Source organism: Triticum dicoccoides, chromosome 3A (genome assembly GCF_002162155.2).
Source record: "Triticum dicoccoides isolate Atlit2015 ecotype Zavitan chromosome 3A, WEW_v2.0, whole genome shotgun sequence".
In the NCBI taxonomy this organism is placed as follows: domain Eukaryota; kingdom Viridiplantae; phylum Streptophyta; class Magnoliopsida; order Poales; family Poaceae; genus Triticum; species Triticum dicoccoides.
In genome coordinates, this window is record NC_041384.1 from 333,755,496 (window position 1) to 333,770,241 (window position 14,746).

A 14,746-nucleotide genomic window follows, 5' to 3' on the forward strand; every position below is an offset into this window, starting at 1 on the left:
AACAGGGGATATGACTCAGATCCTTCTAAGCCAGAGCAAGACGGTGCTGGTTGCCATTGCCTCCATTGCCTGACTTGGAGTTGTTGTCATGGTTGCGATTGTTCCCATTCCCTCCATGGTTATGTCCTCCATGATTATGTCCTCCATGATTATGTCCTCCATGGTTGTGATGGGTATGTCCTCCCGAGTATGAGGCATAGCGGGGCTTCTGTTGAGCTCCTGAGTTGTACTTCCCCTGGCTATACTTCCTCTTGCGGCTATCAATCTGCTGCTGCTTGCCTTCAAGTATGGTGGCCTTGTCTAGTAGCTACTGGTAGTTGTTGAAGGAGCCACCATTAGCTGAATTCCCAGCTCATCATTGAGTCCCTCGAGAAACTTCTCCTGTTTAGCGGCATCTGTGGCCACATCATCTGGGGCATAGCGAGATAATTTTCTGAAATCATCCACATACTGCCCCACAGCACGGTTCCCTTGCCATAAGTTGCGGAACTCACGCTTCTTCAGACTCATGGCTCCATCTGAGACATGAGCGGTGTGGAAAGCCTGCTGGAACTGATCCCATGTCATAGTGGCGACCGGATGAGTGGCGGTGTAGTTCTCCCACCAAGAGGTTGCAGGTCCATTCAGTTGATCTGCGGCAAAAACGCACCTTCTCAACATCTGTGCATCCAGTAGTTGCTAGATCCCTTCCGATCTTGCGGAGCCAATCATTAGCTATAATCGGCTCGGTGCTACTAGAGAACACCGGCGGATTCAGCCTTAGGAACCGGGTCAGGTTATTGACAGGGGGTGGTGGCGGTGGATTGTTGTTGTTGTTGCCTTGGTTTTGGATGAGCATTTGCATTAAGGCATTCTGCTGTTGAATCAGCTGGGTGAGCTCCGACGGGAAAGTGAAACCGGGGTCACGTCTCGGAGGCATCTGGTGTTTTGGAGTGGATGAGAAATTATAATAGAACAAGGGTCTAATGAGAAAATAGCACTACCCAAATGAATGCACAAACATAATCACACCAATCATTTATTCATTCATCTCAAACAGGGTTCAATCTCGGATTACAAAATCTCACGACTAATCGAAAATAATGGCCTAACTGATCGACGAAAAATAAAATAACATGGCGGTCGACTAAATGTCTTCATCAATTATCCTTGTGTCCTCTGGTGCGGCATCCTCTCGTGCGGCGCCTCCTCTTGAGGCTTCCTTCGGTGGAGCTCTCCTCATAATCCTGGTCATTGCTCATGAGGGGTCCATCATCTCTACTCAGAAAAAGGTCTTCTCCCGGATCCATCTTCTCCTCTAGTGTGGCAATATATTTCTCTCGGTCCACGAGTCTATCCATAAAATCCTTGACTTCTTCTTCATGCTCATAGTGGGCTTCACGTGATGCATCCTCCAGTTCCATTTCACGAAGATGCAACTTTTGGACCGTCTTCAAGCTCATGCGCATCTGAATCTCTAGAGCCCTGATGTGAGCCTCCAAGTCTTGGACATATGAGCGAACGGAGTCGTCATCAATGGTGCGGATGAGCTCTCCATCTGCAGTCATGCGAGAAATCATGGTGTGGTCTAATCCAACAAGCTCAGCCCTGTATTCCTCCTGGATGTGTCCAAGTGTAGTATGAACTGCTATGTCTCTCCCGAGGATCCAAGTGGGAGCAGTGAACCTGGAGTCAACGGGCGCCGAGAGACTTCTGAAAGTCCTCCCTGGTATGTGTACCTTAATCCTATAGCGAGGGTCTTCTGGAAATGCCATAATAGGGGTCACGGTGATAGACGGCAGAGCAATCTTCAATTCCTTGATGATCTGGACCAGCCTCCTACCGAAAAGCATTGTCTCATCTGGCTGGCAAAACTCCGGGAGCAGAACTGGGATGAACTTGATGGCCGTCTAGAATGTTGAAATTGGAGAGAAGTCAAAAATGAACAGGGGAGAATTATGGAATGATAAGGACATAAAATAAAATAGTTTCTTCCTATGGCTTTCCAATCATAGGGGTTACGTCCTACGGTCAGCGTGTGCTCTGGTACCATCTTTGTAACGACCTGACCCAAAATTGGTCAAGCCTCTATGTAGCTGTACCATCCCAAGATCATGTTGGCACACACACAGTACATTGATGAAAAGATTCAAAGTTCAATCACACCTGAATTTATTACACGATTCTCATATCGAGTCTTTATTACATCATAATAAATTCGGATGAAGGCCAACTCATGAGAAATAAACTAAATAAAGCTGCGGAAGCGTAGACGAATAGCTAGTCCATCCGACTCCATAGGGCAATCGCCAAGCGTAGATCGTAGCCTCACTCCTGGTCGGAAAACTCCTCTGCAACATGAGACGTTGCAGCCGTGTAGGTCAGCATTTTGAATATGCCGGCAAGTCATAGAGAAAACAACAAATGATAATACTAACACTATATGCAATTTGGCTGTGGGGCTCTAAGTTTTATATTTTTGCGAAAAGGCAGTTTTTCCCCTACAACAAAGGTCTTGCTTGCAATTACTACAAAATGTTGGTAGTTATTGAGATGGTTCCACCAACCAATGTATCATTTGCAATTATTAATTAACCCCTCAAATAATTTATTTGTTCGGTGTTGAGATTTCTGAAATACTCCAATTCCAGAGGCTCAAATGTCCGTAACCGGGGACACGGCTAATCGATTAGGTTGTTACTCTCCAGAGTCTTGTGCACTTTACCCTCAAGATTCGTTCCCTCCATTATGTCCTCGCACTGTTTGGTGTTTGAAGACGGGACGAACGAAATAGGGTCTTCCATAGAGTTTCTCTGGGCACTACCGGTGCCCATCCATGTCCTACCATTCTTCTACATCTGTTGGCACCGTCTGTCCAGAGTCACACCTAAGGTCAACCCAGCTAGAGCCCATAATGGCTTGCGGCTGCACAAGTAAGCTTCCGGTCAAGGGGTATCCATCCGTCTCTTCGTGGCTGGGTGAAGCTTTCCGCAAGATGTCATGGCGCTTCTCCATGCTTCCCGGCCATCCGCTGGTTCCTCCAGGGTGCCCGTCAACCGTCCTCCACCCAGTAGTGAACTTGAAGTTCATCTTGAGCTTGAAGTCATGGGGTTGTCATTATCTTGACTCTCACATCTCCCTTATGAATCTCTCAACCAACCCCGTCTACGAGCATAGCAAAATAAACTACATCGTCCTGGGCAATAGTAATAAGGGGAATTGGGTTGATCCTACCTCATGATACTACTCAAGACATAACTTAAATTCTCCTACTGCATGCATGGCGGGGAGGAATAATTCTAATGCAACAAAATCATAGGTATTGTAAAACATGATCAAATGACTTGCCTGACTGACGGTGTTCAGACGCTAGTGACTCGAGATAGCAAGCTTCGCACTCCGGAAATTCTATCGAGTCAAATAATAGCACAAATAAATATTCCACTAAATATCATAACAGCAAGCTAAAGGAAATCACACAAGCACTCAAACCAAAACCAAAGAAAACTCAAAGAACTCCAAACCAACAACTAGCAAGAAAAAAACATTTTATTTTTTCTATAAATAAAAGTTCCCCCTCTGTAACTATAGAAACTAATCTAAAATAAACTATAACAAAGGTGAAATAAAATATTAAATTAATTAGAACAACAGAAAATAGCAGCCAGCTAAAAAAACTAGAAAAGCTTGATTTCGAGTAAAACTATTTTTAATAAAGACTAAAAAAAATACCCGAATACATTCCTACAGTTAGGCAAGGTCAATACAAAGCAGTGACAAAAAGAATCACTGAAAAAGAATAATCCTAACTCAAATTATAGCAGAAATACTAATCTGACTAAAACTAATATAAAACTATTTTTATAAACTTAAACATGGCCGAATCTATTTTCTACAGAAACTATAGGAAATTTGTAAACTAACAAAAAAGAATCAACTAAAAATAATAAATAACCTAAAAGATATAGATATTACAAAAACAGAACTATTCTGCTAAAAACAGAAACTGAAATAAAACTAAAATAAACTAATGCGCTAACAGGCCGAAACAGTGAGCGCTCTGAAACTATCTAACGCGCGAGCGACCTTTAAATGAGACGTATACGGGCTAAGTAAAAAAACCGATCGGGACGGTCTGACTAAACTAGGAACTAAACCGGAAAATAAACCGTAAACTAAACCGATCTATTAAAAATAACCTAACCCTTCGCGGATCTAATCTAAGCCGTACATGCGAGATCTAACGGTGGAGGGGAGCTCGGGCTTACAGTGGACGGCGGCGACGGACGGAGACGATAGCGGCGACTCGGGCGTCGGTGGCGGAGGGGCTCCGGTGGTCCGAGGCGACGACGGTGATGTCAGGGAGATGCGGCGGAGCGAGGCGGAGGCGGTGGTGGAGTTTTTGGAGCTCGGGGACGACGGTGGCGGTCAGAGCGACGACAACTGCTCCCTGGTGAGCTACAGCTCCGACGAGCGGCGGTCGAGCTCGGGGCGACGGCTTCAACGGTTCCTGAGCGACGATAGGATGTCAAAGAGGTGCGGAACGAGAAGGGGTTCGAGTGGTGTAGCTTGGAAGCAAGGGGAATGCTCACGGGTGGCAGAAACGGAGGCGAACTGAGGCGGCGGCGGCAAGATGTGTTTGGAGATGGCGCGAGCTATGGTGGGTGTTGGGGTAGGTTTTTGGGGGGTTCGGAAAAGATGGGGCGGGGCTTTATATAGAGCATGATCGTGGGCGAGGGGGCAATGCGGGATCGCGATCCCGAGAAGATCGCGGCGGTCGCGCTCTGGTGCGGCATGACATGGGCGAGGGGTTAGGGATAGGGTGGACCCCGCGGGTCAGTGGGAGAGAGAGGGACGAGGCGAGCGGGCGATCGAAGCGGAGGCGGCTTGGGCGTGCGGCGCCCTACACTGGGCTGGCGGCTCGGCGTTGGTGGGCTGCGGCCTTGGCGACTGAGCCTGCTGGCCTGGCGCCTGGCGCGCCTGGGGTTTTTTTCCTATTTGTTTTTTTGAATAACCACAGAGAGACAAAACTAAATATAGAGAAAACTATAGTATTTTTATATATGACATATATATATATATATATATATCAAGATTCTCAGGGGAAATAATCCTACAACGTGGACATTTTTCCAGAGGCAAAACACAAACTAAAAAAACGTTTTCTGGAAATCCCAAATAAAATTCAAATTTGAGTTCAAACTTTTTGGCCATATTTTTCTTCTAACATTTTTGGAGTGTCATGTTAGCTTCTCTCATACTTTTGATCAAGTATTTGTCATGTTTATTTGAAGTAAATTTTCAAATGCCAAGTTGAATCCAATTCAAACAAAACTCAAATGCCTCTAAAAATTCCAAATGCCACTCAATTTCAAACAATATGCATAATGCTTAACTAATAATTGTAAAACATTCCAAATTGAAAATTTGGGATGTTACAGTTCTCTTATGTACTCGAGGATCTAGAATGTGTGTGACTCTTTCTTGTTGGTTTAGTGTTTCTCTCGTGTTTTCTTCATGTTTTACCTCATTTCCTTCCTCGTGTTCTTTGTGTTCTTCGTAGGATCCGCTCCTTTCGTGAAAGATCGGCCAATTAGGGTTCTACCCTACATCAAAAAAGTTGATTAAACCCACACATGATGTGGAGAAGAAAATGAAAAGACAGAGAAGCAAAGGTAAAAAGGTATCCCTCCCAAATGATGTCGCTCCTATTATTGTTATGCCTCATGAGAGTGAATCAAAGATAAATGTGGAAGATGATATACTTGATGATGATATTGATTATTTGCCTTATGGTACAACTATGAATAAACTATTGAGGGTGATTTTGTTATGTGTATTAGTCATTGTGATGATTATGATTGGGAAAGTAATGATACTTGTTATAATCTTGAGAATCTTTTTGGCACCAACTTAGAAAATTGTGATGTTAATAATTGCTATGCTATTGGTGTTATTCATACTATTAATGATGAGAGTGATTATGCTTATGATATGCAACAACGCAAGCTTGGGGATGCTTTGTTTAATGAAGATGGTATTTTTAGTCCTCCGAGTTTTGATGTGCGATTTTTTATGATGATAGCATGCCTCCTACCTATGATGATTGCAATATTTATGAAAGTGGGCTTGGAAGAGTGCCAACTTTGGATAATAATTATCCCACTATTTTGGAGGGTGTCTAATATTATTATAATGATAAAATTGGATTTGGAGAGGTCATGACTTTATTTAGTAATGATTCCACTATCTTGGAAGAGGTTTCAATTGATTATGATGAGAACGAAGTTGCTACTTATGATGATTATTGTGATGACACTTATGTTATAAAAAGTAGTGATGATTATATTCATAAAACTTGTCATGATTATGATTACCCTTTTTCTGAACATTACTCTTTTAATGTGGAAACAATTTATAGTATTCGAGTTCCTTATGATACTCCCACTAATCTGAATGAGAAGAATTTTGCTTATGTGGAGAGTAGTAAAATTTATATGCTTGTGCATCATGAAAATAATGCTTTATGTGTTATATGGTTGAATTAATTCATCATGCTACTTAAAATTATTATTAGGGAGGAATATATTCTTGTAGGAGTTGCAATAATATCAAGTTTCCTCTTTATATGTTGAAAATCTTAAAGTTATGCTTGTTTTGCCTTCCTATGCTAGTTGATTCTTGCTCCCATAAACTATTTGCTCATGAAATACCTATGCATAGGAAGTGGATTAGACTTAAATGTGCTAGTCATATGCTTCATGATGCTCCCATTATGTTTCAATTCTTATCTTCTATGTGAGCATCATTGAAATCATCATGCCTATCTAGGGGCGTTAAACAATAGCGCTTGTTGGGAGACAACCCAATCTTATTTTGTGTTTCTTGTTTTTGCTTCTCTTTTTCAATAAATACAAAATATTACTTATGTAGTAATTGTGTTTTAATGTTTTAATTAGTGTTTGAGCCAAGTAAGACCTTTGGGATGGTCTATGGTGATAGTTGATTTGATCTTGCTGAAAAACAGAAATGTTTACTCCTAGTCCAGGAATTTTGAAAATTCACTAGGACATGATTTTGATCTGAATTTTTTACACAAGATTTATATACAGATTTCCTAGATTGTCCTAATGTTTCGGAATTTTTGGAGTTCAGAAGTATACGAAGTTTCCAGATTACTATAGACTGTTCTATTTTTGACAGATTCTATTTTCATTGTGTTGTTTGCTTATTTTGATGAATCTATGGGTAGTATTGGAGGGTATGACCATAGATAAGTTGGAATACAGTAGATATAACACCAATATAAATTTAGAATGAGTTCACAACACTACCGAAGTGGTGACTTATTTTCTTATACTAACGGATCTCATGAGTTTTCTTGTTGAGTTTTGTGTTGTGAAGTTTTCAAATTTTGTGTAAAGATTTGACGGATTACGGAATAAGGATTGGCAAGAGACTAAGCTTGGGGATGCCCAGGGCACCCCAAGGTAATATTCAAGGATAACCAAGCATCTAACCTTGGGGATGCCCCGGATGGCATCCCCTCCTTCGTCTTCGTCTATCGGTAAATTTACTTGAGGCTATATTTTTATTCACCACATGATATGTGTTTTGCTTGGAGTGTCTTGTATGATATGAATCTTTGCTTTTTAGTTTGCCACAATAATCCTTGATGTACACACCTTTTTAGAGGGACACGCATGAATCGTGAATTTATTAGAATACTCTATGTGCTTCACTTATATCTGTTGAGCTAGGAGATTTTGCTCTAGTGCTTCACTTATATCTTTTTAGAGCACGGCGGTGGCTTTATTTTATAGATATTGTTAAACTCTCATGCTTCACTTATATTATTTTGAGAGTCTTTCTAAATAGCATGGTAATTTTCTTTGGTTATGAATTTAGCCCTAATATGATGGGCATCCAAGAGGGATATAATAAAAACTTCCATATAAGAACATTGAATAGATGAGAACTTTGATTCCTTGCATTGGTTTTGAGATATAAAGATGGTGATATTAAAGTCATGCTAGTGAGTAATTGTGGATTGGTAGTAATACTTGTGTTAAAGTTTGTGATTCCCGTAGCATGCACGTATGGTAAACCGTATGTGATGAAGTCGGAGCATGATTTATTTATTGATTGTCTTCCTTATGAGTTGCGGTCGGGGACGAGTAATAGTCTTTTCCTACCAATCTATCCCCCTAAGAGCATGCATGTAGTACTTTGTTATGATGGCTAATAAATTTTTGCAATAAGTATGTGAGTTCTTTATGACTAATGTTGAGTCCATGGATTATACGCACTCTCACCCTTTCACCATTGCTAGCCTCTCTAGTACCGCGCAACTTTTGTCGGTGCATTAAACCCACCATTTACCCTTCCTCAAAACAGCCACCATACCTACCTATTATGGCATTTCCATAGCCATTCCGAGATATATTGCAATGCAACTTCCACCGTTCTGTTTATTATGACACATACCATCATTGTCATATTGCTTTGCCTGATCATGTAGTTGGCATCGTATTTGTGGCTTGGCCACCATTCATATTGTTTATACATGTTACTATTGATCATAGCACATCCCGGTACACCGCGAGACACATTCATATAGAGTCATATGTTGTTCTAGTATCGAGTTGTAATTCTTGAGTTGTAAGTAAATAAAAGTGTGACGGTCATCATTATTAGAGCATTGTCCCATGTGAGGAAAAGGATGATGGAGACTATGATTCCCTCACAAGTTGGGATGAGGATCTGTACGAGAAAAAAAGAGCCCAAACAAAAGAAGAGAGAGGGGCCAAAGAGACCAAAATAAAAAAATGAGAGAAAAGGAGAGAAGGGACAATGTTACTATCCTTTTACCACACTTGTGCTTCAAAGTAGCACCATGTTCTTCATGACAGAGAGTCCTATTCTATCACTTTCATATACTAGTGGGAATTTTTCATTATAGAACTTGGCTTGTATATTCCAGTGATGGGCTTCCTCAAATTGCCCTAGGTGTTCGTGAGCAAGCGAGTTGGATGCACACCCACTTAGTTTTCTTTTTGAGCTTTCATACACTCATAGCTCTAGTGCATCCGTTGCATGGCAACCCCTACTCACTCACATTGATATCTATTGAAGGGCATCTCCATAGCCCGTTGATATGCCTAGTTGATGTGACACTATCTCCTTCTTTTTGTCTTCTCCACAACCACCATATTCTATTCCACCTATAGTGCTATATCCATGGCTCATGCTCATGTATTGCATGTAAGTTGAAAAAGCTTGAGAACATTAAAAGTATGAAACAATTGCTTGGCTTGTCATCAGGGTTGTGCATGATGAAATACTTTGTGTGATGAAGATGGAGCATAGTCGGACTATACGATTTTGTAGGGATAACTTTCTTTGGCCATGATATTTTGAGAAGACATGATTGCTTTATTAGTATGCTTGAAGTATTATTGTTTCTATGTCAATATTAAACTTTTGTTTTGAATCTTATGGATCTGAATATTCTTGCTACAATAAGGAAGATTACATGGATAAATATGTTAGGTAGCATTCCACATCAAAAATTCAGTTTTTATCATTTACCTACTCGAGGACGAGCAGGAATTAAGCTTGGGAATGCTTGATACGTCTCCATCGTATCTATAATTTTTTGTTGTTCCATTCTATTATATTATTTGTTTTGGATGTTTTATATGCATTAGTATGCCATTTTATATTATTTTTGGGACTGACCTATTAACCTAGAGCCCAGCACCAGGTTCTATTTTTCCTTGTTTTGAGTTTTGCAGAAAGGAATATCAAACGGTATCCAAATGAGTTGAAAATTTACGGTGATTTTCTATGGACCAGAAGAAGCCCACAGAGCATCGGAGATGGACCAGAAGAGTCCTGAGGCAACCACAAGGGTGGAGGGCGCCTCCCCCCTAAGGGCGTGCCCCCTAGCTTGTGGATCCCTCGGGGACCCCCTGACCTAAGAGCGACGCCAAAAATTCCTATAAATACAGAAACCTTCGGAAAGAAACCTAGATCGGGAGTCCAGCTGCCGCAAGCCACTATAGCCATGAAAAACCAATCGGGAGCCCGTTTTGGCACCCTGCCGGAGGGGGAAACCATCACCGGTGGCCATCTTCATCATCCCGGCGGTCTCCATGAGGAGGAGGGAGTAGTTCACCCTCGGGGTTGAGGGTATGTACTAGTAGCAATAAGTTTGATCTATCTCTCTTGTATTCTTGATTTGGCACGATCTTGATGTATCGCGAGCTTTGTTACTATAGTTGAATCATATGGTGTTTCTCCCCCTCTACCTTCTTGTGATGAATTGGGTTTTACCTTTGAGGTTTCACTATTATCAGATTGAATGCTATTATGGATTTGAGAACGCTTGATGTATGTCTTGCGTGGGATACCCGTGGTGACAATGTGGTGTTCTATAGATCCACTTGATGTATGTTTTGGCACTCAACTCGCAGATTCCCAAGGTGACATTGGGGTAATCTATGCATAGGAGTTGATGCATGTTTTCGTCCTTGTTTCTCTGGTAGGAATCTTGGGGCACTCTTTGAGGTTCTTTGTGTTGGATTGAATATTATGAATCCGAAGTTGTTTGATGCATATTGTATAATTGACCCATGGATACTTGTGGTGACATTGGAGTATCTAGGTGAGATTAGGGTTGATTGATGTGTGTCATATTGTGTTATTTTACTACGAACTCCTGGGTTGTTTGTGACACTTATAGGAATAGCTCAATGGATTGATTGGAAAGAATAACTTTGAGGTGGTTTCGTACCCTACAAGCAATTTCATCTTATGTTCCCCGCGATAGGAAATTTGGAGTGACTCTTTGTCGCACATTGAGGGATTTCCATATGATTTAACGTTATCATTGTTGAGAGAACTTGCACTAGTGAAAGTATGAACCCTAGGCCTTGTTTCCAAGCATTGCAATACCATTTTTGCTCACTTTTACTACTTGCTACCTTGATGTTTTTATATTTTCAGATTACAAAAACCTATATCTACCATCCATATTACACTTGTATCACCATCTCTTCGCCGAACTGGTGCACCTATACAATTTACCATTGTATTGGGTGTGTTGGGGACACAAGAGAAACTTTGTTATTTGGTTGCAGGTTTGTTTGAGAGAGACCATCTTCATGCTATGTCTCCCACGAATTGATAAACCTTAGGTGATCCACTTGAGGGGAATTTGCTACTATCTACAAAACTCTATGCTTGGAGGCCCAACACGAGTTTACAAGAAGAAGGTTGCATAGTGGACATCAAGGACCAACTGCATTGATGTTATCGAGGATCTTCTCAATCTGCACTTCATTCAACACTCGTGGATGAGCTAGACGAGGGCCTTGTTGAGGTTGAGCATTTTCCTTGGAGTCATTTTCTTCAGTAGTAGCAGTTTCTTCATGACGGGGAATGATCACTTCTTCTTTAGTTATTTCTTCACTGGGCACTATTTCGCCAGTGCCCATCAACTTGATAGATTCCTTAGGAGGTATTTCATCTAGCACAGGAAGCAGGTGCTCTCTTTGCGAGCCGTTAGTTTCATCAAACCGCACACCTACAGTTTCAACAACCTTGTTGTGGTAGGTGTTGAAGACTTTGTAGGTGTGCGAGTCCTTTCCATAACCAAGCATAAAACCCTCATATGAAGACTTTGACGATGCAAATTCGGAATTGTGATATGGATCTCTAATCCAGCATTTAGCACCGAAGACTTTGAAATAACTTACATTGGGCTTCTTGTCAATGAGGAGCTCATATGAAGTCTTCTTGAGGAATTTGTGAAGATATACATGATTGATGATGTCACAAGCACTATCAATTTCTTTAGGACACCATCGATCAGATGTCTTGTATTCATCAAGCATAGTGCGGGCCATCTCAATGAGTGTCTTGTTCTTGCATTCAACAATTCCATTCTGATGAGGAGTATAAGGATCAGATAGCTCATGAGTGATACCATCAAGGCATGTGTTCTTTAACTTAGTGTTGTTGAAGCTTCTGGTATGCTTGATCTTGATGCCGTAATTCGTCATGGCACAATTTGTGGACCGTCTGAAGACACCCAGCACTTCAGTCTGGAAGGTAATGATATGCACTCAGGTGTAATGAGAATAACCATCCACTATGACGAATCCATAAAGTGATGTTGCATTAGTTAGTGTGGCATAATGAGTAGGACCAAAGAGATCCATGTGAAGTAATTCAAAGGGACGAGCAGTGGTTGATACGTCTCCAACGTATCTATAATTTTGTATTGTTCCATGCTATTATATTATCTATTTTGGATGTTTTATATGCATTAATATGCTACTTTATATTATTTCTGGGACTAACCTATTAACCTAGAGCCCAGTGCCAGTTTCTGTATTTTCCTTGTTTTTGAATTTTACACAAAAGGAATATCAAATGGAATAAAACTTCACGATGATTTTTCTTGGACCAGAAGACACCTACATGACTTGGAGAGAGGGCCAAAAGAGTCATGAGGAGTCCACAAGCCTTTAGGGCACACCCTAGGGGCCCACTAAGGACTTGTGGGTCCCTCAGGAGTCCTCCAACCCTAATTTCACTTCTATATATTCTCAACTATTCCCCAAACATCATAAGCGTCCACCAAAATACTTTTCCGCTGCCACAAGCCTATGTTCCCATGAGATACCATCTTGGGGCCTTTTCCGGCACTCTATCGGAGGGGGATTCGATCACGGAGGGCCTCTACCTCAACCTTGCTGCCCTTCCCATGAAGCGTGAGTATTTTACCACAAATGACTTCTTATCTCTCTTTGATCTTCAATGCAATGTTCTCCTTGATGTTCTTGGAGTTCTATCAGATGCAATACTATTTTGCGGTGTATTTGTTGAGATCCGATGAATCGTGGATTTATGATCAGATTATCTATGAATATTATTTGAGTCTTCTTTGAAATCTTTTATGCATGATTAAGATATCTTTGTATTACTCTTCAAACTATCAGTTTGGTTTGGCCAACTAGATTGGATTTTCTTGCAATGGGAGAGGTGCTTAGTATTGGGTTCAATCTTGCCATGCTTTGTCTGTCCCTACTTTTTATTCTCTATTTTTATTAGTTAAATAAAATAGAATGCCATGCTTTGTCTGTTTTCTGAATTTCCCGTGCAATAAAAAATGACCCAAAAATAAAAGTTCTCAGAATGCCCTAAAAAATTAATACGATTTTTCTAAATATTTAATAATTTTTGGTGCAAATAACATCAGAGGGAGGTGCACCAGGTGGGCACAACCCACCTGGGCGCGCCAGCACCCCCAGGCGCGCCTTGGTGGGTTATGATCCCCACGTGGGCCCCCTCACTTATCTCTTTACACCACATCATCACCTACCTCCAGAAAAAAAATCTCCATTGCTCTCTCTCCTGTGTTCTTGCTCTCAAACCCGCGGATTTCGATCTCTTTGCTCGAAGCTCCGTTTTCGAAACTGTTTCAGGGGATTGTTGCTTGGTATGTGACTCCACCATTTGTCCAATTAGTTTTTGTTTTAGTGGTTTATATTTTGAATAATTAGCTACTCTTGGTGTTGTTGTAGATGAGCATGTTGAATTCTTAGTGTTCTAAGTAGTTTGAATGCTTTCTTTGGCCTCTATGTATCCCTATGAGTAGTTGGTATCATTTTTGTGAAGTTTTGTTGAGAAAATTTTGTGGGCTAAAAAATTTCAAAATTTTGTTCATAGGAAAACCATGAACATCTTTAGGAAGTTTGGCTCTAAGAATAACTCCAAGGGTGTTATTGGGGAGTCATCTGATAGTAATCTTCATCCTCGGAGGTTGGCGGAAGTACGGCCGTGTGAATGGCTGCACACCCCGTTCCTGGAAGAGGCTGGAATCCTTCAGGAGTTCATGCAATATGCTGCTAGTGCCGGCCTCACCGACTTCATCGTAGATGAGTGTGAACAGCACCAAATCCTCACAAACATCTTTGTTCAGAGTTTTACTTTCCTGCCTAGGAATAATCCTCCTGAAGTGAGCTTTGATTTATATGCTGAAAACCATCATATACCACTTACTGAATTTTGTAACATATGCATGATCCCTTCTGATGGGAGCTTGGCCCAGCCTAGGCCGGCTAAGTTTGAGGCCTTTCATCGCACTTTGACAGTGGGAGATGAGAGAGGGGTGTCCGCTATCACTGCCGCTGGCTTGCATTTTCCTGTGGTTCATTACTTTGCTCTTTTCATTGCAAAATGCTTGCTTGCTAGGGAGAAGGTGGGTGTGCTCAGCTCACCAGACCTTGATGTTTTGCATCGTGCATTAGAGAGCGACAACACTTATATCTTGGGAGCTATTGTGGCTCGTCTCCTCCACCTTAATAAATCTAAGGGTAAAGTTCATGGTGGGATTCATGCTACTCGTTTGGCGGCTCACTTTAATGTTGAGATACGCCATCAGGATTACCCTCTGACCAAAGCTTACCTAGACCGCGCAGCCATGGATCATCACCATTTCACTGATAAAGAGTCTCCTAACATTCCTATTCCTTATAACCTGGTTTTTAGCATTGAAACTCGTGATATTATTCTGTTGCCTGTTCCTGCTTTGTTTGATTCTGTTGCCCGGGGTGGATATTGCATCATGCCTGCGGACATCATCGCCTATCGGAACACTCAGGCTGCTGCAGAGGCAGAGGAGGAGCCTCTGCAGTGGGATCAGTGGATGCCCGCTCCTCAGTATCCCTACTACCGTCCAGACCTTTTGATCGAC